A 27,090-nucleotide genomic window follows, 5' to 3' on the forward strand; every position below is an offset into this window, starting at 1 on the left:
CGAGGTTGTATATGTGTAATGTAGAGCATGTTGGTACATTTTATGTAAAAATGCATTTCATAGATTTTATTTAAATGGTCATTTTAGTATATGAAGTTGCCACCCTTCCAACGTAAGAGTTCTTTTATAAACAAGTTGTACTTTCGGTGTCAAATAATTTTTAATGTTAGTGTTTTGTACCATTTCCATCGCTCTTACGGGGTGCATGTTTATGTGTTTGTGTTAGTTGTTAAAATTTTTAGTTTAAAGTAATCTGGTGTGTTGCAGATTTGCACCAGCGTAGTCTTTCAGAGGTTGTTGTGAGCGGTCGTGACTACGACCGTGTTAAAAGGAAGCGGCAAGGTTCTCAGCCCGAAAGCACATACTATAAAAAAAACTTATTTCTGCCTCTGAATAAATAGTAACTTCATATTTTCAGGGTGTTTTCTGATTATAATTTTAAATATGTTTTAAAAAAGGGGGGTGCTTTTACGAATAATATATCCATTTATTGAAAAAACATTAATTTGTTTCATCAGTTACCAATTGGCAAATGCTTCCACCGTCACATAGTGTGATTAAATATGTTAATGTTCTTGATGAATTGGCAGTAAATAAAGTAAATTATTTAAGAAAATGTTTTGAAAGTAAATTCATGGTTCACACGTCTTGTGCTCCATCTACAGATGGCTGTTGGCGTGCATGGCGTGAAACACCCTGCAACTATCATCTGGAGGGTCCAGCCCGCAAGACATTTCCTCGGTGACCTCGTCGTTCTGGAAGACATAATGGACCGTGTGCACCCCGACATGGAGTTTGTTTCTCCTTGGCATAATGACATCTAACAGGAGGACAATGCAACATGACGCACAACTCGCAGTTTGCGTGCGTAGTTCTGATGAAACCAGGATGAGCTTACTGTACTCCCTTGACCATCAAATTCTTCGAATTTAATCCCAATCGAGAATCTGTGGGACTCCCTCCATCGGATAGTTTGCGCCATGGACCCTCCTCACCCGAGGGACCTAGGTCAGCTTCCCACAGCACTGGAGACGGCATAACTGCCGATACCTTTCAGAACCTCCCACTCTTCCTGCAAGTCTCGCACCGGTTCGCGCTGCAAAAGCTGCTTTCTTAGGCTTTTAACAGATGGTCACATGAAAGTGACTGGTGTTGTACATAATACATAAGCAGTACATGATAATAATCATAAAAATAAAGAAACGTCAGTCACACTACTTTTGTGATATGTACATAGAAGCCCCAAAGAAGCTGATACAGGCATGCGTATTGAAATACTGAGATATGTAAACAGGCATAAGACGGCATTGCGGTCGGCAACGCCTTTATAAGACAAAAGGTGTCTGACGCAGTTGTTAGATCGGTTACTGCTGTTATAATGGCAGGTTATCAAGCTAGCTATAGTCGGAACACGAGCAGTGGGTCACAGCATCTCCGAGGGAGCGATGAAATTTTCCCGCAAGACCATTTCACGAGTGTACCGATCTGGAATCCGGTAAAAATGAAATCTCCGACATCGCTGCGGCAGGAAAAAGATCCTGCAAGAATGGGACCAATGACGGCCGAAGACATTCGTTCAACGTGACAGAAGTGCAACCCTTCTGCAAATTGCCGCAGATTTCAATGCTGGGCCATCGACAAGTGCCAACCTGAGAACCATTCAACGAAACATCATCGATATGAGCTTTTAGAGCCGAAGGCCCACTCGTGTCCCCTTGATGACTGCACGACGCAAAGCTTTACGCCTCACCTGGGCTCGTCAACACCGACATTGGACTGGATGACTGGAAACATGTTGCCTGGTCGGACGAGCCTCGTTTCAAATTCGGTCGAGCGGATGGAGGTGCACGGGTGTGTACACAACCTCATGAATCCATGGACCCTGCATGTCAGCAAAGGACTGTTCAAGCAGGAGGAGGCTATGTAATGATGTGCAGTGTGTGCAGGTGAAGTGAGATGGGACCTCTGATACGTCTAGATACGACTCTAAGGGTGACAGGTACGCATGCACCCTGCCTGATCACTTGCATCTATTCCCGTCGATCTTGCATTCCGACGGACTTACGCAATCCCAGCACGACAATGCGACGCCCTACACGTCCATAATTGCTACAGAGTGGCTCCAGGAAGACTCTTCTGATTTTAAATGCTTCCGCTGGTCACCAAACGCCCCAGACATGAACATTATTAAGCATATCTAGGATCCCTTGCAAACGTACAGTACCCCTCGTATTCTTACGGTTTTATGGAAAGCCCTGCAGGATTCATGGTGTCTATTCCCTCTAGCACTACTTCAGTTATTAGTCGAGTCCCTGCCACGTCGTGTTGCGCCACTTGTGCGTATTCCCTGGGGCCCTACACGATATTAGGCAGGTGTACCAGTTTCCTTGGCTCTTGAATGTGGTTTCCTCATTATGTTCTTATCAGATGCGATCAATGATATCTATCAGAACTAAACGGTAACAGTACAGAAGGAATTAAATGTGGTGAAGAAGTAAACTAGCCCGTAGAAAGGAGAAAAAGAACACGGAAAGATTGGCAGATAAGTTGGAAGTGTAGCACTACCACTAACCTTTGGCGTGACTGCATAAAATAACGATGCTGCCACACCTGATGTATGCCAAGAACTGTCTCCAAGGCGTCGAGGCTGTTACCACACGCTTTAGCCTAACATAGGCACCAGAGACGTAATAGTACTGACCAGCAACTCAGTTCCACCAGCCTCCATAGTGGACACCTACTTCCCGAAATTGCAGGAGAAAGATACGAAAAGTAGGTAGATGAGGAAAGCACGGGAAGTTTTAATCTTGTGACATAAATTCTATTTAGCTCTTGCACGGAAAGAAGATAGCTGGGATATGTTGAGAGGGAAGCTACATCAACGAAGACGGGTAAATCTTTATTCTCTACTCTAGCAAATTTTGTACCAAATGTATTTAAAAGTGCGCAAAACGATTCAGTTACGTGTCTCGTATACATCTTGTCAGACAAGGATGCCCTCGTTCTCATATTTATTCACATTCTCACTAGCACGACGTTTTAATGTATAGCCTTTCTCGGATTTCTTATTTTCATTGCTGGGTAACATCTCGCATACTCTGCCTCGCGTCCTTCGTGCAGACTTATACAGCGTCCCTTTCCTTATGACGGAATGTCGTACGGGCATGAATAATGCATGAGCCACCTTCCAGGACGTTTCGCATCGCTGCACGCGTTTCCACTGTACTTCGAGGATCTCATTGCTTCTCAGCAGGAGATGTTTAGCGCAATAACGTATTCAAGGTTCGATGTTAAACTAGAATATGAACTCCAGGAAAGAAGGCATATATACATACGCTGTCAGAAATATTTTTACAAAGCTTGTAGCTAGATTGATGATAAAATCCTCTCGGGTTGACAGCCGACTCAATGTGTTGTTTTCCAGCACATTGACACATTGACACATTGACTCTTCTGGCAGTCCGAGGAGATTTTATCATCGAGATTCGCCGAGAAGCCAGCATTCTCATATGGAGCTAGATTGCTCCGAACAAAACTAGGAATAACGTCCATTTGAACAAGTATCCGAAAATGTTGCATTTTTTAATTGGTAACGAAAGTTTAATTCAATTCTTTGCCAAAAAAATCCAGGATCTACAGTTTGTATCCGATACTGAAAATTAACTGCGTTAGGTGTTCAAGTAATCTTATGGATAAAATAGTTCTTCCGAAGCACTGATTTCATTCTGTTGTGATACGGCTTCCTTTACGCTGTAGACCATAGAATTGTTGACAAGGCAATCAGACTGTGTACCATTCATGATCATAGAGAATAAAGCGCATTCCGATTTTCGGAACACCAAAATATTCTTTTGCAAGTACACGGTGTAGAAGATTATAATAGCAGAGATGTACTTTGGGCTTCCAACACTTCTCAAGTTAAGTAACTTTTCCATATGCAACTTATCATTTGACTAAAATTTCGTAATACAGGGTGAACGAAAACTCGAGTAACATTTGACAAAGCACTAGTTGTAGGAAGAAAAATACAATTTGACAGACATGCCTAAGATGACAGAGGGTTTTACTGGTACCAAAAAAAGTGCCAAAATCGGCCAACAGATGGCGCTGGACAGCAACACGTCAGTGACGCCACATGAGAATCGTATGTAAAATAGAGTGACGGGTGCGAGGTACACCGATACGTTACATAATCCCATCATTCTTAGCCCGACAGTTAAACACCTGCTGTAAGGTACGACTTTTATGCAGGATGGCGCTCTATTCCATATTGCTGCACGTGTGAAAGATCTCTTGCGCACATCGCTTGATGCGGATCGCGTGTTGGGCCGCCACTGCCGACTTGCTTGGCTTCACATGTCCACAGACCTCAGTCCGTGTTGTTAGTGATTGTGTGAAGTAACAAGTCCACCGCAGTCGTTCTATCTTATTAGGGACGCTGAAAGGCAACGCCGTACGCAGTTTCGCACCGTACCAACTGACATGCTATGGAGTGTTGTTCATAATGTTGTCCCTCAGCTACAGGTATTGTTCATGAACGGCGGTCAACATGTTGAGCATGTGTTATATAGAACATCGTCTTTTCTAAAAATCGTCGAATAAACTTCACAGTTTTCTATTATACCCATCTCGTATAGCGTGCGGAAGGTACGTACGAGCTCTAGTTTCCCTTATTTTACCGTGGTGATCGTTCCTCCCTATGTAGGTCGGTGTCAACAAAATATTTTCGCATTCGGAGGAGAAAGTTGGTGATTTGAATTTCGTGACCCGATTCCCGTATCATTTCAGTGACACTCTCTCCCATATTTCCCGATATTACAAAACGTACTGCCCTCCTTTGAACTTTTTCGATGTACTCCGTCGATCCTATCTGGTAAGGATCCCACACCACGCAGCAGTATTCCAGAAGAGGACGGACAAGCGTAATGTAGGCAGTCTCCTTATTAGATCTGTTACATTTTGCAAGTGTCCAGCCAATAAAATGCAGTCTTTGGTTAGCCTTCCCCACACCGTTTTCTATGTGTTCCTTTCCATTTAAGTAGTTCGTAATTGTAATACCTAGATATAAAGTTGAATTTAGGGCTTTTAGATTAGACTGATTTAACGTGTCACCGAAGTTTAACGAATTCCTTTTAGCGCTCATGTGGATGACCTCATACCTTTCGTTATTTAGAGTCAACTGTCAATTTTCGCACCATTTAGATACTTTTATAAGTCGTTTTGCAATTTATTTTGATCTTCTGATGACTTTATTAGGCGATAAACGAGTGCATCATCTGCAAACAATATCTCCCAAATCGTCTATATAGATAAGGAAAAGCAAAGGGAACGCCAGAAACCATTTCTCTTTTACTCGATGACTTTCAGTCAATTATTACGATGTGTGACCTCTCTGACAGGAATCTACAAATCAAGTCACATAACTGAGACAATATTCTATAAGCACGCTATTTCACTACAAGCCGTTTGTGTGGTACAGTGTGAAAAGCCTGGCGGAAATCCAGAAATACGGAATCGATCTGAAATCCCTTGACAATAGCACTCAACCCTTCATCCGAATAAAGAGCTAGTTGTGTTTCATATGAACGATGTTTTCCAAACCCATGTTGACCGTGTGTTCAAAAAATGGTTCAAATGGCTCTGAGCACTATGGGACTTAACATCTGTGGTCATCAGTACCCTAGAACTTAGAACTACTTAAACCTAACCAACCTAAGGACATCACACACATCCATGCCCGAGGCAGGATTCGAACCTGCGACCGTAGCAGTCCCGCGGTTACGGACTGAGCGCCTAGAACCGCTAGACCACCGCGGCAGGCGACTGTGTGTCAAAAGACCGTTTTCTTCGAGGTAATTCATAATGTTCGAACACGATATATGCTCCAGATTGCTGTTGCACATTGACATTAACGATGTGGGCCTGTAATTTAGTGGATTACTCCTGCTACCTTTCTTGAATATTGGTGTGATCTGTGCAACTTTCCAGTCTTTGGGTACGGATTTTTCGCCGATCGAATGGTTGTATGTGATTGTTAAGTATGGACCTAATTCATCAGCGTAATCTGAAAGGAACCTAATTGATAAACACTCTGGACAACAAGACTTGGTTTTAATAAGTGATTTGTGTTGCTTCACTACTACGAGGACATTTACTTCTACGTTACAGATGTTGGCAGCTGTTCTTGATTCGAATTATGGAATATTTACTTCGTCTTCTTTTGTGAAGGCATTCCGGAAGGCTGTGTTTAGTAACACTGCTTTGGCAGCACCGTCGTCGATAGTATCTTCATTGCTATGCACAGAGAAGGGATTAATTGTTTTTACCGCTGACATACTTCACATGCGACCAAAATCTCTTTCGATTTTCTGCCATGTCAAGCGTGTCTGTCAGTTTTTACCTCTCTACCTACATTATTTTGTGAAGTACTGAATTTTTAAATGTGAATACAATTTTGGGTCACACTGTACATAAATGGGGTAACGTCGCTGGCCGCTGTGGAGGAGCAGTTCTAGGCGCTTCAGTCCGGAACCGCGCTCCTGCTACGGTCACAGGTTCGAATCCTGCCTCGGGCATGGATGTGTGTGATGTCCTTAGGTTAGTTAGGTTTAAGTAGTTCTAAGTCCTAGGGGACTGATGACCTCAGAAGTTAAGTCACATAGTGCTTAGAGCCAATAACGTGTGTGGTATCCCTTAGAGATGACGATGCCACGTGAAATCCGACAACGCGAATCGGTGCCATAGACATTACTGAGGGCTCGCACCAATCCTCAACAACCAATGGGAGACACTCCAGAAGTCAGTCCGTTCCTCACAGCACAGCAGCGCTCTCACGCTGAGGCAATAAAGAGTCTAGCGTGCAAGAGCAGATCCCAGTTTGTAAATTAATCTTCAGCAGTCAACGTCATCTGGTAGGACAGTGTTAGTCTGAGTCTGAGTGATGACTTGTATACATCACGTGTTGCTTTAATAGTCAATGACAGGTGTAATTATTATATGATCTCCTGTGGTAAAGAACTGTGTCAGCGTAAGTAAGCCTCTTTATTCATTCGTGTAATAAAGAGAACTAATATTTAATATATTTCAATTAAAAATCAACCCTCTCCCAGGATACTCAAATAACTCACAGTTGTGACTGAACTAAAATATTTTGTCTGCTCACGACATTCGACTTAAATGACCTTCTTCTTGGATGTATAAGGTAGTATGCATTTATAGCAGACCTACACTTTCGGACAATTGGAATAATTGAATAATTGATGACACGTGTCCCTAATGCCCCTGCTCACTAGGAAAAAGGATCGGTTACGAAGAAAAAATTAAGTAAAAATGTAGGGTCAGTTATAACCGAATCGTTATTGTGCGTCTACTTCTACGCAACAACGATCCGAAGATTTTTGACAAAGAATAAAAATTGTAAGGTACTCAGTGAATTTTCAGATAACGAAGTTAAGCTTTCTTTAGTTCAGATTCCAGCGGTTGTAGAAAACGGTCACCAGCTCACGGTGTGAGCGAACAATACTGGGTAGTTAATCAGTTCGGAAAAGCGTTTACCTAATAGTTAACGCAAGGGACTGGCACAATAACGCTGACTCGAGTTCAGATTGAAAATCATAGTTAGCACCATGAAATAAATTCAGCAGTGAAATCGGTGAAGCAAATTGCGCTAAGTATACGCTCTTGACTGCTAATTGTTTGGCAGTCAGTTTGCGTAATAAATAGCTACCTGCAGCCTATCGTAATGCCTATCGTTAATATTGCTACTATTGTAATTGTTCCTACAAAAATATTTGCTATTATGCAAAATATATCTTATTAGTGCATAACTTTGATCAGGTAACTACTGGGTAACATTTGCATAACATTGTTACGCGTTTTGGAAATGAGAGCAAAAATAATTGGTCACACAAATAAATTAAACGTTACGATCTAGAACAATCTTTTTAAAAAAGGCAGTGATATTACATTTTTATAACGATTGTGTATTTATACTGGTTTCTAAGCGAAGACTTCGCTGAGCAACGAAGTCCATTGTCTTTAACTATCAGTCTCAGTTACTTTTTATTGTTGATAACTTTCACTTTTTAAACAAATTATAAAGATTAAATTAGGTCAGCAAGTTTAGTCTTTTTGTCATCAACACTCACACTCGGTTTTAATTAATAATGACAGGACACCACCTTACTTGTAAATTGTGCAAGTTAAACACTTGAGACAAAGTGTTAAAGTAGGTAATTTTGCACAAAATGATACTACTACGCTGGCAAGCCTTGAAACACTTCTACATATTAAAGTTGGTCTGTTGTTACTTCAGTGAGTGGCTGCTGGTACAGTTTAAGGTAACAACTGCCGACAATGCATGGCAACAGGCTCTTCTTAGCGTCGCTTTGCAATAAAACATTTTGGGTCCACAATGCTCTCTTTTCATATTAATTCACTTGGTGCTGTTTGAACTATCCCTAAATTAGACAGTAATTATGCTAGGTCACAACATAATGTTCTTACAGTTTGATACAATACAATGTGCCGAACTACGTACCAATGGCAACCATTACGCCCAGGCGCTTCTGTCAGCAGAAGAGCTCGCGACAGACACACCTGTACCGAGACAGAGACAACATTCTCTACTTCAGATACAATCTTTCACTGTTCTCAATAGCCAATCGTGTGTTTGTTACTTATTATTAGTTAATCATTTTTAGATATAGCATTTAAGTTACATAATCATATTCATTCACAAGAAAATATTTACAAAACAGTGACAAAACATATTACAAATAATTACATCATTACTCAAAATTAAATCTTTAATACGACCAAAATTTCTAATGTTAGACACTGTGTTGTTGTGGTACTCTTTCACTGAGAATTCGTTATTTTTCGTAATAGGTTTAACTGGGTCTATTTTCCAACGATAGAAACAGTAGGCCATCTAATTTTAATTTTTAATTCATTCCACAAAAATGAACTTGAAACTAGAGTGGTCAAGAAGAGAGTGAATACTTTGTAGTGATGTGCTTTGTATTAGTTATTCATGCAATCATTTCATTGTAAGTTTTTATTCGCCGCAGATGTGCACGGCTTCTGTCTCTTGCTGCATCGGACTGTCATCAACCAGCTTGATGGTCTATCCGTCAGTATGTTAACTCCTGCTCCATGAAGAACAGAGCTATTTGTAAATACCTCGACAGTTTGAGCAGACGATTGCGCAGAAACTAAAAGATACAGATAAAACCGACACGTGTAGCTGGATAGAGCATCTCTTCAAGTTTAGATTCGTAATACACGCTGTGGCCTGGTTGCAGAAGGGTGGAGCTATGTCAGCACACATAGACAAATCGTGTGCCCCATCCTGTTGTACCAAATTAGCTCGCGCCTGCAGAGAGGCAGCCCAACACACAGATTTCCACATTGGAGTGCCGTCACGGCTTTCTAGGCAATCGTGTCAGCTAAATTAATGAGCTGTCGGTGTTTGTCACGTCAGCAGTGGTGCCCACATCGAGTACCTCGAATGTGAATTAAAAACATTAAGTGATACACTATCAATAGATATTTGTCTTTTTCCTGTATTTCTTCAAGTTTCTGTGAAGCCTTCTTCTGAATTCTCAGAGGTACTGGTGAATGAGCAGGTATAGACGTCAGGACTTGCCAGAAATTTGTGATGTATATGCTGCCAATTCGATGATTTTGTACACCGTTCAATAGACCTTGGCGATGGCTCCACTTACCAAAGTCTAATTATACCTAACATTATTGTACCTCATAATGGCTTAAGGTGGATATTATGATAGTAATATAAAATAAAGAAATTTTGGACGTTCAAATGTTGGAAATATCATTGAAACACTTCTCCAGTAATCAAAAAGACTACAAATTGTGGAAAATTTTGATAGCAATAGACGGGAGAAACAGTATATTGTGTGAAAAATTTTAAGTGTAAATATACTCCTTCAACAGAAACAATGATTAATTTGCTTCCGTGGACGACAAGAGCTGCATCAGTTACTGATTTATTTCTTTCAGTTACACCAGAAATGCTCTAGAGCTACAGATAAGTCACATTACATCAGTAAAATATTTATTTCTTTTTAAAGGCACTCAATCAGTTTATGGAAGCATGTATTTAGATTTTCAACAGGGCAGTGTTATTATTCAACGGTGGGGGGAGGGTAAGGTTACGAATGGGGAAGGGAGGAGGGGCTTAAAGTTACAGAAACCAGACGAGACGCCTTGTTTATGTGTAAAAAGGAGCCGATGTTTTATAGGATGTGTAATGCCTTCCTTCACATTCTCGGGTTGATTGAACATCTATTTGATTTTCGGCGTACATAAATTTTAGATGGTCGACGTTTTTGCGTTGACATTTGAAGTAATAGTGATTAAATGTAGCGTTCGGCAGACTGATAGGAAATTTTAGACAACTGTTTTCTCGGAAGGTATTTGCCAGGAATTATTGTTGTGGCGAAAATAACATTGTATCCGCGCAGTGAATTTCCATGGTTTCATTACAGTAGCCTATAATTCCAAAATAAACGTCAGATTACTAATCACCGACCGCACCTTAGAGGGGATAAAAATTTAAGAATCGGTAAAACGATTAAAGTCGAAATTAAGAAATAGTCATTCAACATAACTGGAGGCATTACTTAGCCCTTACTCAGTAAACAGGCTCTAGATTACGGAAATTTAATTTGACAGTTTGTCGACAACAGAGGTGAAAAGCTGTAATTTATCTCTTTCTACTGACACAAAATTTGTTTTTAAACGGATAGCAGGATTGAATTATTGAACATTATGCAGCTCGACGGACTCTTACCATGTCTCAACGGTTTATGAACTTCTCGATTTAGTAGAAGACTTCTGGGTTTCATGCTGAGATTCTCCGATAATAGTGGAAATACATCACCGTTTCCGAATAATTTTCGCCTAAGGTTTTTGGTTAGAATATGGAAGCAAGAGAAGAAGTGAAAATACTTTTATATACACGTTGCCCTGCCGCTCGAAGACATCTCAGAAGCTTAATTTTTGACGTTGAAAAATCGAAATCGGCCTCATTTTTAAAATTTATTACGCAAAATTGGAATCTGGCCATATTCCCATCTTCAGTGATACACTGTAAGTGTCGTTACGTTACTCGGTGATCTTTAACACACATAGTACAATCAACCGTATACATACCTGTATGTATGATGGCACACAGTTACAAAACTGTGAACTCTGCTCTGCAGAGCAGAATATTTGTTCTGGAATGCCTCACGTCGCTTAAAAATAAATACTAACCAATCACACCAACGTCAACAGAATAACTGCAATTTTGTAACGCATGAGCATAACTCATAGGGTTCAAGGAACCCTCGTGAAAAACTTCAAGGGCCTAACATTGGTACGGAAAACAAGTCAGATACATATGCACTCAACAACTTGTCCTTCCATACTAACTGTCTTGTAAGTAGCGTCATGCCGTTTCTAACTAAATTAAGAACTTTGTGTTTTAAAATTCCTTCTGCAACACTAAACGGTACTTCGGTTGTTTGATGTTATATAATTAATATTAGCACCATAATTCAATGATATTTTGTAATGTTATATCTTCTCATTGTATTATACTTTGACAAAATGTACATCCTTCAATCCGTTTCGTAATCTATAGATTCTTTTCCATTGAAACCATTTAATGGGACTAACCTCCATAAAAGGCTGTTGTTATCATATGTATTCTCCTGCACTTTTCTTAATTGTTGACCTTGACCCTTCTGTATTTTATCAAAATTATGGGTATTTTTTGTTATAAATATAATGTTTGAGTTTTGTCGTAAATAGCGATCTTGAACAGCTGCATTTGCGGTTATTAGTGAAACTGACAGAAAATGTGCCCATGTCCTTGACCTATACCCATGGTTTTCCACCCTTCACGAAATCTGGCCAGTGACAACTCCGATACAGTAACGTTTGTGTAAACTGCAATACCTTGGAGGAATGTTTACAACGGACTCGCGCATAGAATACAGAGAACATTGCAGAAAACGGTCCCCGGTTAACCTTGGATTCGCGGAAACGTTTGTAAGGGGTCGGAAACAACAATACATCGCTAACAGGCTGGACGCAAATATAACAGGCGAACGGTGAGTGTTACTTGACGAATCGATTCTTATATTCCTTTCTCGTTCTTCCGGAGGTTTTATTTACACTGCTAGTTCTACAAAAGAAACTCACCCGAGAAAAGGTCAGGAAAGAAAACGAAATCGACGTTGATTTTGCCGAGGGTGAACCGTGACATTTAAGCAAACGACCTGTGGCTGGTTAAAAGCCCAGCACAGTAACTCTTGAAATGTTCGAAATGGAATGACACTGATACTATAATAGAGAAATTAGAACCACGAGAAATGCGTTTCTTAGGTGACAAATAAGATTCGTTTCGTAGAATGCACCTGAATTTAAGAAAACCCCAAAGTTAAGATGTTACTAGATGTCTTGCGTGGCAATCCCGCAATTTAGGACAATGCTGTTGTAGGCTGCCTACAGAACTCGACTAATGCAAACGTCATATTAGGGATTTCCGCTTAGCAGGGAGTTTGATAGAATTATAAGGAGATGATACTTTAAAAGGAAGTTTCCAAATCTTGGAAGCATTAATTCATTATTATTTGCTTTAACAAAGAAAGCAATAACTCATAAAGTTTTTCTGCAGTGATTTCCACGATACCTATATGCAACAATATAATTCAAAATTACGAGTATGGTTTCTGGATATCACTCTCAGGATATTATTGTTTTGCAGTGACAAGCAATATCGAGGTTCTTTGTAACCCGTAACCCCCCCCCCCCCCCATCTCATTTCTTAAAATAACCGAACACATAAGTATAAAACAGCTTCAAACGCATGATTAATTTACAAATTTGCCGATGTGTTAAATATATGACGTTACAACCATATGACTCAAGACGTAAAAGCCTAATTATGTTTCTTTTAATACTTTCGGATTGTTCATCCATACACTAATACACAAGTATATAAAAGGTTTGAAATAATGTTCAAAGGATGCTAGAAGTCACTAAGTGGTCTTCTTATGAAATACTAGATGAATATAGTTTGCGGTAATGTGTGCTCCGTTTGAAAAAAAGATAGTTCTTCACGCATCACAGTACTTACGACATCACATCTCCCGAACTATATGTCGTACAATGATACAATTTTACAGTTTTATGTAAGATGCTGCTTGCACAATGTATTGCGAATAGTCAGCAATACAGAAGCAATAAATTAGGAAGTCGTGCCTGGTGCTATACATTTACTGCATGAACAGTTAAAATGCAGTAAGCGATAAATTTATTTCCTTTTATTAGATTATGGAGTGAGGGGGGGGGGGGGGGGAGGGAGAAGGAGGCGGGGTGTCACAGACGAAAAGCTGCCAGCAAGTTTGAAATTATGCTTAAAGTTTGTTGGAAGTCGATAAGTGCTCTCATTCCCAAATACTGTCCGAAAAAAGTCTGGACAATGCGCGCGCCAGTCTTTAGTTACACAGTCTTTAGGCATACTGTACACACAGTTTCTAATTTTAATGCTATTGCGTTAAAAGTTTAACATAATATTCTCACTAAGAGGTATAATGTTAAGATATCATTTTAATTTTTAAACTTCATCGACAGTGATACGGAATACCGAACATCAAATGTTTGTTGTCATTCGATAGGCAATCACCAGATACAGGGCGTTACAAAAAGGTACGCCCAAACTTTCAGGAAACATTCCTCAAACACCAAGAAAGAAAATATGTTATGTGGACATGTTAGAGCTCATTTTATTACTTCTCTTCAAATCACATTAATCATGGAATGGAAACACACAGCAACAGAAAGTACCAGCGTGACTTCAAACACTTCGTTTCAGGAAATGTTCAAAATGTCCTCCGTTAGCGAGGATGCATGCATCCACGCTCCGTCGCATGGAATCACTGATGCGCTGATGCAGCCCCGAAGAATGGCGTATTGTATCACAGCCGTCCACAATACGAGCACGAAGAGTCTCTACATTTGGTACCGGGGTTGCGTAGACAAGAGCTTTAAATGCCCTCATAAATGAAAGTCCAGAGGGTTGAGGTCAGGAGAGCGTGGAGGCCATGGAATTGGTCCGGCTCTACCAATCCATCGGTCACCGAATCTGTTGTTGAGAAGCGTACGAACCCTTCGACTTAAATGTGCAGGAGCTCCATCGTGCATGAACTATATGTTGTGTCGAACTTGTAAAGGCACATGCTCTAGCAGCATAGGTAGAGTATCCCGTATGAAATCATGATAACGTGCTCCATTGAGCGTAGGGGGAGGAACATGGGTCTCAATCAAGATATCACCAACAATGCCTGCCCAAACGTTCACAGAAAATTTGTGTGGATGACGTGATTGCACAATTGCGTGCGGATTCTCGTGAGCCCAAACATGTTGATTGTGAAAATTTACAATTTGATCTCGTTGGAATGAGGCCTCATCCGTAAAGAGAACATTTGCTCTGAAATTAGGATTGACACATTGTTTGATGAACCATTCGCAGAAGTGTACCCGTGGAGGCCAATTAGCTGCTGATAGTGCCTGCACACGCTGTACATGGTACGGAAACAACTGGTTCTCCCGTAGCACTCTCCATACAGTGACGTGGTCAACGTTACCTTGTACAGCAGCAACTTCTGTGACGCTGACATTAGGGCTACCGTCAACTGCACGAAGAATTGCCTCGTCCACTTCAGGTGTCCTCGTCGTTCTAGGTCTTCCCCAGGTCGCGAGTCACAGGCTGGAATGTTCCGTGCTCCCTAAGACGCCGATCAGTTGCTTAGAACACTTCCTGTCGGGACACCTTCGTTCTGGAAATCTGTCTCGATACAAACGTACGGCGCCACGGCTATTGCCCCATGATAATCCATACACCAAATGGGCATCTGCCAACTCCGCATTTGTAAACATTGCACTGACTGCAAAACCACGTTCGTGATGAACATTAACCTGTTGATGCTACGTACTGATGTGCTTGAGCAATGTCGCATGAGTCGCATGTCAACACAAGCACCGAAGTCAACATTACCTTACTTCAATTGGGCGAACTGGCGGTGAATCGAGGAGGTACAGTACATACTGACGAAACTAAAATGAGCTCTAACATGGAAATGAAGCGTTTCCGGACACATGTCCTCATAACATCTTTTCTTTATTTGTGTGTGGGGAATGTTTCCTGAAAGTTAGGCCGTACCCTTTTGTAACACCCTGTATAAACCGCATCTTCTTAGTCGGTTAGAGATAAAGATAGCGTGAAAATTTCCCTGTAATGTGAACAATGCCGTGTTATACTGTTCATTGTTTATAACATGCCTCTCACAATAAGCAATTCTGATTGATATTATCTTTCGTAATATCCGGAGTGTACAACACAGGCTGTCCGACATTCATAATGTGAAGATTATGCAAGTGGTAGAGGACCCTAAGCAGGGTACTTTGAGATAAAGACCAATGTTATGTAGTAGCTATTCTCTTTTTATTGACGTAATACTTCGTTGAAACGTGTTAAATTCATAGCAGCTTTTCCAAGCAGCAAACTGTTATGTCAGCGTGTGCGGTACAAAGGCGCGTAGATTTGATTACAATCTCTCATGTTTCTCTCTTGCCTGACGCGCAATAACACAGGCTACTGGTGTCTTACCAACAATTTTCTCATCAGTTTTTATTCACATTTCATTTACAGATGACTTTATGAAATCTTATCAGAAAAAATAAGTGGGAGTCAGTACCAGTGATGACACTCGTCATGGGAAGGAACTTCTCCTTCAGCTACACGTGTTGCTCACGTGTTCACAAACATTATTACAAAAGTTACACACAAATCGCCCTCGAAATCCGACGTGTAGCAATGCCTCCTTGCTGCGAACGCTCGCCTGACATGTTTCTCGGTGCACATGATGAAATGCATCCACACACTTTTTAGTTAACTTTAATATATTGTGCGTCTACCCTTCGCCTTCATGACTGCTGGAATTCTGCTGGTGACGCTTCCAATAACGTATAGGTGTGTCTGTGTTGGAATGGCAGCCCATTCTTCCTCCATCGCTGGAACCGAAGATAGTAGTGATGTCTGACGCTAGGTAGGTAGCGAGATCTGTGTTCTAACTGGTCCCAAAAGTGTTCGACATGGTTCAGAATGGGGCACCAGGCAGGTCAGTCAATTTCAGTAATGTTATTGGTTACAAACCACTGGCACACGGTTTCTGCTTTATCGCAGGGTACAATGTGCAGACATGACAGTGAATCATTCTTTCGGAATGCCGAACACAATGCTGAAAAAAGTGTTCATATGTTTCCGTATTTAGCGTTTTCTTACACGCTATAAGGAGACCACGGGAAACCTCGAAATATTCCTTAATACCGTAACAAAACCTCCTCTGTACTTCATTGTTGGCACTTCATACGATGGCAGCTAATGTTCCTCAGGCAATCGCCGAACCCAAACCTTTCCGTCGGACTGCCACAGGGTGTAGCGTGATTCATCACTCCAAATTACTCGTTTCCTGTCACCCACTGCTCACTGACGTTGCTCTTTACACCGCATAGCCAGAATGCTGTTAGCATTTTGGAATTCACGACTCGTTCTTTCCGCTGATATCATGCCTCTTTTTGCAACCACTCTCCTCAATATACAAAAATCCCTGTTGTCACATAATGCATTTGCTCGAGAAATCAGTGGCAGAGAAGTTTATCATGGGCGTGGGGTGCAGCAACAGGATTTATCCGTGTAGTCCGCATGCATTGACAAAGAATTGTGGTTTTTCACCATAAGTAGGCAACAAGAGGCGGACCTCCAGCCTGAGCTACACTGCTCCTCTGGTACAATGGTGGCATTTTTTTACTGTATGAAATCTGGCCAGTTGTATTATTTCATAATTTCGTAATAATTCGATGTTTCACAATACGATAAGTTCAAGTAAATCAGTGTGTTCGCATCATTCAGACTCATTTATTACGACTTTCATATTATAAATTCCATAAATAAAATGATGCATTTTATAGATTTTAGTAGAACACTCTATTTGTTGGAGAAACAAGTATGGCTCTCTATCGGGAACAAGGGGTGACTTCTGGGAGACATAACGATTCTAAACACTCTGTGGAGATGTCATACAGTGAACTTGGTAGAAGAGAGACTTAATGCTGCAAAGCATTTAGTGAGGTAAAGTGGTACGAGAAGGTAGTGGTCGCTATAACTTTAATATTTGATCATAGTTAGAGAAATTACGAGGCAAATACTACTTCGACTCAGTGAGTTGGGACTTTGTTACTTTGGGGAACTGGCGATGATTTATTGATTTTTGGTAAGTCTACTATCCTTGTAATTGAGCAGGTTTACGCGATCTTAACTGAAATAGAATATTTTACAAAATTTTATCTTTTAAAATGAATTATTGTAAGACCACCACTTCCAGATATTCTTTCATGGCATTGACTGAATAATCAATTCACTCTACACACATTTGTGATATTACTGACATCAGTTTATTATTAGCAGATTATGAGCTCTTACCGCTATTTCCGAGAGTTCGAACTCTAGTAGCAACTATTTATCCACAACCGATACAAAAGAGTTACATGTGTGCACCTGCTATAGTCCTTAAAAGTAGTCATCAGCGTTGTGTAGAACCCGTTGCCAGCGATGTGGAAGGCATGATATACTGTTAGCAGAGCCTGTTCTGTTGATGGTGCGAATGGAGCGGTGTCCTACATGTCGAATCTCTGGAACAGTTCTGAAGCGATTGCCACGAATGGTTAATTCATCTTCGTAATTGCTCAATATGGAACTATGGGACTTAACTTCTGAGGTCATCAGTCCCCTATAACTTGGAACTACTTAAACCTAACTAACCCAAGGACATCACACACATTCATGCCCAAGGCAGGATTCGAACCTGCGACCGCAGGGGTCGCGCAGTTCCAGACTAGAGCCTAGAACCACTCGGCCACCCCGGCCGGCTCTTCGGAATCAAATCAAAGTTACAAGGACTTAAGTGCGGGAAGTGTGGTGGATGGTACAGTATATCCCAGTCTCTTCGACCGAATAGAGCAGTCACAGCTTGCGCTGTGTGCGCCCGCGCATTGTCGTGCAAAATTGTGGACGGGTTGCGCAGAAAGTGCCGCCGCTTCTTCCGCAAAGCTGGTCGCAGGCGATGCTCCAAAAACGAGCAGTAATATTGTGCATTGACGGTCTCCCGTGGAGGAATGTGATGCTTTAAGATAACACCGTCACAATCGTACTCGAGAATCACCATAACTTTAGACCGCTCCATTCACACCACCAACAGAACAGGGTGTTCTAACCGTATACTACGCCTTCCCCATCGCTGGCTACGGGTTCTACACAACGCTGGTGGCTACTTTGAAGGACAATAACAGGTGGAAACATATAACTCTTTTGTATCGGTTGTGAATGAACAGTTGCCACTATTTAAGTTCCAACCATCGTGTTATTATTAAATTATATGGCATTTGTGTTCATTTAAAATTTTGTTTTACTTGCTATTGCTTTAGCTATTTAACCGGAGCATCATAATCTGTAACTGTTACTTCAGCAATCTTAGGTAATGGGTACGAACGCAAGTATGCACTGTTCAACCCGGTGACAACAGCGAGCCAGAGTTTTTTTAAAAAGAGCTGTGTACAGCGCACATGCCTACCGACCACCAACCAATTTTGGGACGTCGCAAATATGCTTTCTCGTCAGGGAATCTAATTATGAAATTTGCCCGTTTCCTTATCAGTTGGTAAGCTGCACTGTCCATCAGCATATGAAGACTGCTTGGTACTGGTTTGTGTGCGGTTGACCCTTCGTGTTTCCACTTCACTACCACATCAGTAACATCTACTTGGGCAACTTCATAAAATTGAAATGTCCCTGATGGTTTTGCTACTCTGATGACATCCAGTGACCAGTCTACGTGCGAAGTCATTGAGTTCCCCTGTCCGACCCCTTCTGAAGTTACTGGTTGTCCACTGACAACAGTGCTCCCCGCCTGATTTTATACTGGACTGTCCGCCTCCGTGACATCTTCTAGTCTATTGCTCACGACACAATAGTGTCTATGTACTTGTGTTCGAAAACTAGTTGTAAATAAACTGCAACAAGAGCGGCATTTGCTTTTTTCTAGACTCATATACATATTTCAAGCAGAGAAATTTAGCAGGAAATGACTCTTCACCTTTTCGAGACCATGCACAACACTTACAAGCTGTATTTGCAACACGGGGGATTGTCACATCAGACTGAATTCTTAGTCCTCTGGATCGTTTACTCTTCTGTAATCCTAATATTTGTCTGTTGTTTTGTAATGAATGCATTTAGTTCTTTTCACGTACATTCATCTTCCAGGGACTTTTAAATTGTAAGCAGTTTAGTGTAATTGTTCTACAGCACCCTTCCTACTCAAGAGGTACCGTACATCGTTCATAGATAGTAGTAAAATATATTCAAGCATTCCCTGACCATTTACGTTCAGCAACCAACAGAATTGTTCCTATTCGGAAAAAGCAACACATAAAAGGGAAACATGTGTAATATATGTTATGTACAAGAACCAGGGGGGAGGGGGTACCTTAAGAGTGGAAGATCTAGAGAGAGGTACTGAGTTTAAAAATAGTGCGAAGCAACGCTACTGTCTTCCTCGTCAAGTGCTGATCCTCAATATCGAAGAAGGTATGTACGAAATAAGAGAAACTTTCTGAAGTGGAATTAAAATTCAGAGTAAAAGTATATCGGTTATAAGATGCGTTGATGAGGTTATTGTTCTCGGTGAGAGTGGGGGAAAATCTACTGGACGTACTGAATGGAAAGATAACTGTGCACATAATATGGCCTGAGCGTGAACTAAAGACAGATGAAAATAGTGAGAAGCAGCAGAAATCAGTCTAGCGAGAAACATAGGATCAGAAGTGAGGAGGTTGTAGTAGACGTTGTAGTACACCTATTTTCTGCATGTATCACGATCTATTTTCCACGACAGTTTTTACCCCATACAGCTTATCTAGTACCTGGTTTGATGCAGCTCTCCATGCTACTCTATCCTCTGCAAGTTTCTTCATCTCCCAGTACTTACTGCAACCTACATACTTCTGAATCTGCTTAGTGTATTCATCTCTTTGACTCCCTCTACGATTATTACCCGCCACGCTGTCCTCAAATGCTAAATTTGTGATTCCTTGATGACTCAGAACATGCCCTACCACCCGGTCCCTTCTTCTTGTCAAGTTGTGCCACAAAATTCTCTTCTCGCCAATTCTATTCAATACCTATTCATTAGTTATGTGGTCTACCCATGTAATCTTCAGCGTTCTTCTGTGGCACCACATTTCGAAAGTTTCGATTCTCTTTTGGTCAAAACTATTTATCGTCTATGTTTCACTTCCATACATGGCTACACTCCATACAAATACTTTCAGAAATGACTTCCGGACACTTAAATCTATACTAGATGTTAACAAATTTCTCTTCTTCAGAAAAGTTTTCCTTGCCATTGCAAGTCAACATTTTATATCCTCTCTACGTCGACCATCCTCAGTTACTTTGCTCCCCAAATAGCAAAATTTCTTTACTACTTTAAGAGTCTAATTTCCTAATCTAATTCCCTCAGTATCACCCAACTTCATTCGACTACATTCCATTATCCTCGTTTTTCTTTTGTTGATGTTCATCTTATATCTTCCTTTCAAGACACTGTCCATTCCGTTCAACTGCTCTTCCAAGTCCTTTGCTGTCTCTTACAGAATTACGTCATCGGCGAACCTCAACGTTTTTATTTCTTCTCCATGGACTTTAATACCTATTCAGAATTTTCCCTTTGTTTCCTTTACTGCTTGCTCAATATAAAGATTGAAGAAGATCGGGGGCAGGCTACAACCCTGTCTCACTTCTTTCCTAACCACTGCTTCCCTTCCATGCCCCTCGACTCTTATAACTGCCATCTGGCTTCTGTACAAATTGTAAATAGCCTTTCGCTCCCTGTATTTTGCCCCTGCCACCTTTAGAATTTGAAAGAGAGTATTCCAGTCAACATTGTCAAAAGCTTTCTCTAAGTCTACAAATGCTAGAAATGTAGGTTTGCCTTTCCTTAATCTTTCTTCCAAGGTAAGTCGTAGGGTCAGCATTGCCTCACGTGTTCGAACATTTCTGCGGAATCCAAACTGATCCTCGCCGAGGTCGGCTTCTACCAGTTTTTCCATTTGTAAAGAATTCGAGTTAGTATTTTGCAGCTGTGACTTATTAAACTGATTGTTCGGTAATTTTCACATCTGTCAACACTTGCTTTCTTGGGATGGGAATTATTATATTCTTCTTCTGAGGGTATTTCACCTGTCTCATACATCTAGCTCACCAGATGGTAGAGTTTTGTCAGGACTGGCTCTCCCAAGGCCGTCAGTAGTTGTAATGGAATGTTGTCTACTCCCGGGGCCCTGTTTCGACTCAGGTCCTTCAGTGGTCTGTCAAACTCTTCACGCAGTATCATATCTTACATTTTATCTTCATCGTCTTCCGTTTCCATAATATTGTCCTCAAATACATCGGCCTTGTATAGACCCTCTATATACTCCTTCCATCTTTCTGCTTTCCCTTCTTTGCTTAGAACTGGGTTTCCATCCGAGCTCTTGATATTCATACAAGTGGCTCTCTTTTCTCCAAAGGTCTCTTTAATTTTCCTGTAGGCAGTATCTGTCTTACCCCTAGTGAGATAAGCCTCTACATCCTTCCATTTGTCCTCTAGCCATCTTATTTTTGAGAATATTGTTTTTATTTTTGCCTGCTTCATTTACTGCATTTTTATATTTTCTCCTTTCATCAATTAAATTCAATATTTATTCTTTTACCCAAGCATTTCCACTAGCCCTCGTCTTTTTATCTACTTGATCTTCTGCTGCCTTCAGTACTTCATTCCTCTGAGCTACCCCTTCTTATTCTACTGTATTTCTTTAGCTCATTCCTGTCAGTTGTTCCATTATGCGCTTTCTGAAACTCTGTACAACCTCTGGTATAGGCAGTTTATCCAGGTCCCATCTCCTTATATTTCCAACTTTTTGCAGTTTCTTCAGTTTTAATCTACAGTTCATAACCAACAGATTGTGGTCAGAGTCCACATCTGCCCTTGGAATTGTCTTACAATTTAAAACCTGGTTCCTAAATCTCTGTCCTACCATTATATAATCTATCTGATACCTTATAGTATCTCCAGGATTCCTCCATGTATACAACCTTCTTTTATGATTCTTGAACCAAGTGTTAGCTATGATTAAGTTATGCTGTGTGCAAAATACTACGAGACGGCTTCTTCTTTCATTTCTTAGCCCCAATCCATATTCACCCACTATGTTTCCTTCTCTCCCTTTTCCTATCTTCGAATTCCAGTAACCCATGACGATTAAATTTTCGTCTCCCTTCACTACCTCAATAATTTCTTTTGTCTCATCATACATTTCATCAATTTCTTCATCATCAGCAGAACTATTTGGCATATAAACTTGTGCTACTGTAGTAGGCGTGTGCTTCGTGTCTATTTTGACCACAATAATGCGTTCACTATGCTGCTGGTAGTAGCTTACCCTCACTCCTATTTGTTTATTCATTATTAAACCCACTCCTGCATTACCCCTATTTGATTTTGTATTTATAGCCCTGTATTCACCTGACCAGAAGTCTTGTTCCTCCTGCCACCGAACTTCACTAATTCCCACTATATCTAACTTTAACGTATTCATTTCCCTTTTTAAATTTTCTAACCTACCTGCCCGATTAAGGGATCTGACATTCCACGCTCCGATCCGTCGAACACAAGTTTTCTTTCTCCTAATAACGACGTCCTCTTGAGTAGTCCCCGCCCGGATATCCGAATGGGGGACTATTTTACCTCCGGAATATTCTACCCAAGAGGACGTCATCATCATTTAACCATACAGTAAAGCTGCATGCCCTCAGGAAAAATTACGGCTGTAGTTTCCCATTGCTTTCAGCCGTTCGCAGTACCAGCACAGGAAGGCCGTTTTGGTTAGTGTTACAAGGCCAGATCAGTCAATCATGCAGACTGTTGCCCCTGCAACTACTGAAAAGGCTGCTGCCCCTCTTCAGGAACCACACGTTTGTCTGGCCTCTCAACAGATACCCCTCCGTTGTGGTTGTACCTACGGTACGGCTATCTGTTTCGCTGAGGCACGCAAGCCTCCCCACCAACGGCAAGGTCCATGGTTCATGGGAGTAATTTTACAGATTCTTCTTTAGCTTCTACTCTCTTTTGTTCCGGTTCTGTCACAGTCAATATCTCAATGCCATACAGAGCTGTTCTCCAAACGTACATTCTCCGAGGTTTCTGCCTCAAATTAAGACCTTGTCTTGGCCATCAATACCCTTGTTGCCAGAGCTAGTCTGCTTTGATTGTCCTCCTTACTAGATCCGTCATGGGTTGTTTTGCTGCACTTCAGAATTCCTTAACTTCATCAAACTTCGTGATCACCATTTGTGAAATTAAGTTTATCGCTGTTTTCACTTCTGCTACTTCTCATTACTGTCGTCTTCCGTCGATTTACTCTCAATACATATTCTGTCCTCATTAGAGTGTTCATTCCATTTGACTGATCCTGTAATTCTTCTTCACTTTCACTGAAGATAGTAACGTCACCAGCGAATCTTAACATTGATATCCTTTCACTTTGAACTGTAATTCCACTCATGAATCTTTCTTTTATTTCCATTACTGCTTGTTCGATGTATAGACAAAAAGGGGGAATGACTTCATCCCTGTCCTACACCCTCTTTAATCGGTGTACTTTGTTTTCGGTATTCCATTATTGTTGTTCCCTCTTGGTTCTCGTAAATATTGAATTTTTCAGTCTTTTCCTGTAACTTATACCATATTTACTCAGGCTTTCGAACATCTTACACCAATTTACATTGTCGAAACCCTTTTCCCAGGTCAACATATATTAAGAATGTGTATTGATATTTTATCGGTCTTACTTCTATTTTCACCTGTAACGTCAGAACTGCTTCTCTGGTGCCTTTATCTTTCCAAAAGTCCAACTGATCATCATCTAATAGATACTCGATTTTCCCTTCCACTCTTCTGTTTGTTATTCGTGTTAGCAACTTGGACACATGAGCTATTACGCTGTGTGATAAATATCGCTCTTGTCGGTTTTTGAAATCTTGCGAAGTGTGTGGTTGATGTTTTCCGAAAGTCTGACAGTATATTTCTAGCCTCATATATCGTACACTCCAACGTAAATAATCGTCTTGTTGCTTTAGCGACTTTAAAAATTCCGATGGAAGAGTATCTATCTCTTCTGTTCTGTCTCATTTGATTTTAAGTCTTCCAAAGCTATACTAAGTTCTGATTCTAATAGTGGATCCCCTGTCTCTTCCCTTTCGACTCCTGTTTCTTCTTTTATCACGTTATCTTGTAAATCCTCCCCGTAATATATACTTTTTGCCTATCTGCTCCCTCCTCTTCATCTAATAGCGGAATTCCGATTGCTCTCTTGATGTTGCCGCCCTTGCTTTTAATTTTTTTAGTTTTCTATATTCTGAATCAATTCCTCGGCCAATTACTTCTTTTTCGATATCTTCACTTCTTCTTGGGGCCATTTTGCCTATATTCCCTGCACTTCCCATTTACTTCGTTCCTCAGTGACTTGCATTTTGTATTCCTGAACTGCCGTCGATATTTTTGTGTTTCCTTCTTTCGTCGATCAGCTGAAGTATTTCTTCTGATGATTTCTTCACAGTTCCTTGTACCTACTTTCTTCTCTCCATCGTCTGTGACTGGCATTTTTAAGAAATGTCCATTCTTCTTCTACTGAAGTGTGTACTAAGCTATTTGTTATCGCAGTATCTGTAACATCAGAGAATTTCATACCTTACCACTTACGCATTCCACTGCTTTGCCTATTGATTTTTCTTGACTTGTCCTTCAATTCAGACTAATCTTCACTACTACCAAATTGTGACCAGAGTTAATATCTGCCCTGTTAGGTCTTACAATCCAATATCAGATTTCGCAATCTCTGCCTGACCATGATGTAATCTAACTGAAATATTCTTACGTCTCCGGTCTTTTCCAACTCTACCTCCCCCTCTTGTGACTCTTGAATGGAGTATTCTCTATTACCATCTGAAATTTATAAAAGAGCTCAATTGGTCTTTCTCCTTGTACATCCCTTCTACCAACCCCATATTCTCCTATAACACTTTCTTCTACCCCTTCCTCTATAACCCCACACCAGTCCTCAGTAACTATTACATTCTCATCTCCCTTTATGTACTGAACTACCCGTTACATGTCCTAATAAACTTTTTCTATCTCTCCATCTTCTGCTTGTGACGTCGACGGAAAGAACATACGTAGTCTAAAGATGTTTACTATTATCAAATCCACAAATCTTTGAGGTCGTCCATCTACAATACTCATTTCTAGATAAAATTAGCTGTGATTGTACTAAACCGTATATCCAGTATTACTGAGTGCTACGGATATCTTGTGGCTATAGCAATGACTGTGTAGCTTCAGTTTGTTTCATTGTTTAGCTAGTCCAGGGTAATTATGTCTAGCTTATTCGCGCAAAATTGGTTTTGGCCGAGGCTTGCAGTCATGATGAATGTGAAGATTTACAGAATACTGCCAAAATAGTCTCCATCATATTCTCTATCATTTCCTGGTACAGACCTAATCGAGGTGCAGAAAGGCACCGTTCCAACACGCTGATTAGAGATGTCGGACGCCTATTGTCAACACAATATAAACGTGGCATGGCTTCCCAATGTCCGTCCCCAAATTCCACAAGCACACGCCTTATAGCTATTGCCCGACAGAATCACAACAGAACTTTACTATTTGTCTGCGGTCAAAGAAGACCGATCACGAGTTGCTGATACAACTCTGAAGAGCTCTTCTAGTGGATTCTGAAAAGCACGGATTTGCTATACCTTTTGTGTGTTTATGTATACTTTATCTATGGATCCAAATGCATCAATATAAAAGAAGAAAACACCACTTTCTACACCTGAAGAGAGGAACAAAATGAGAAATTGCAAGTTGGAAAAGGTCTCCATTCCAGGAATCGAGGACCTTCTCAAACTGAGTGCAGCACAGCACGTGACGCAGTTATAGAATTACGAACTCGGTGTCCAGTTTTCATGACTGCCCAATAATATGTCAAACTGACTATACAAGTGTGATAAGGGTTGGTTTTATCTGTCAGTACTAGGTTCTCTTGGGACGTTTTCGCCAGTCAACACTTCGAATGCTGGCTGTGATAATATTTAAGCCAAACAGTCAAAAAAATTAAAAATTAGTCTGCGAATCCAGCTTTATTAAACTTTAATTATATCAGGCCGCAGTGAACACTGAGACGCTTGAAAATAAATCGGTGAACCTATTAAAATGATGTGAAGATTTCTAAGCAAGGGAAGGACTGTAGATGGCCCTGTAGTTCGATTTTAATGTTTGAATCCCGTTTCTCCACTTTGGAGAGTGATTGAATGGCATTTCGGCTCGTTGATCTTGCTCGTGACGAAGAGCATTTGTGGGGTAGAGAGAGCTGTGGGTACATACATACGGCGAGCGACTGAGATCGGGACTTCCCCAACACTCAATGCAAGGCCAAGCCGGTCGCGCCTCATGTGTAACGCAACAATGTCACATATTTTGAGTTTCAGCGTGATCCGTTGATTACTTTGCAAACAACGGTACTTTTTTTACAAAATTTCAAAAACGTGTAGTATTGGCGATGGCTCTGAGCACTATGGGACTCAACTGCTGTGGTCATTAGTCCCATAGAACTTAGAACTACTTAAACCTAACTAACCTAAGGTCATCACACACATCCATCACACACATCCATGCCCGAGGCAGGATTCGAACCTGCGGCCGTAGCAGTCGCACAGTTCCGGACTGCACGCCTAGAACCGCGAGACCACTGCGGCCGGCAATTGACGATAGAAAGTTGTAATTTTGGTTATAGATTCCGTTCTATATAAAAACATACGATAGACATTTGTGTGGGTTTGCCTCTTAATTTTTGAGTTATCAT

This window comes from Schistocerca gregaria, chromosome 5 (assembly GCF_023897955.1).
Source record: "Schistocerca gregaria isolate iqSchGreg1 chromosome 5, iqSchGreg1.2, whole genome shotgun sequence".
Classification (NCBI taxonomy): Eukaryota; Metazoa; Arthropoda; class Insecta; order Orthoptera; family Acrididae; genus Schistocerca; species Schistocerca gregaria.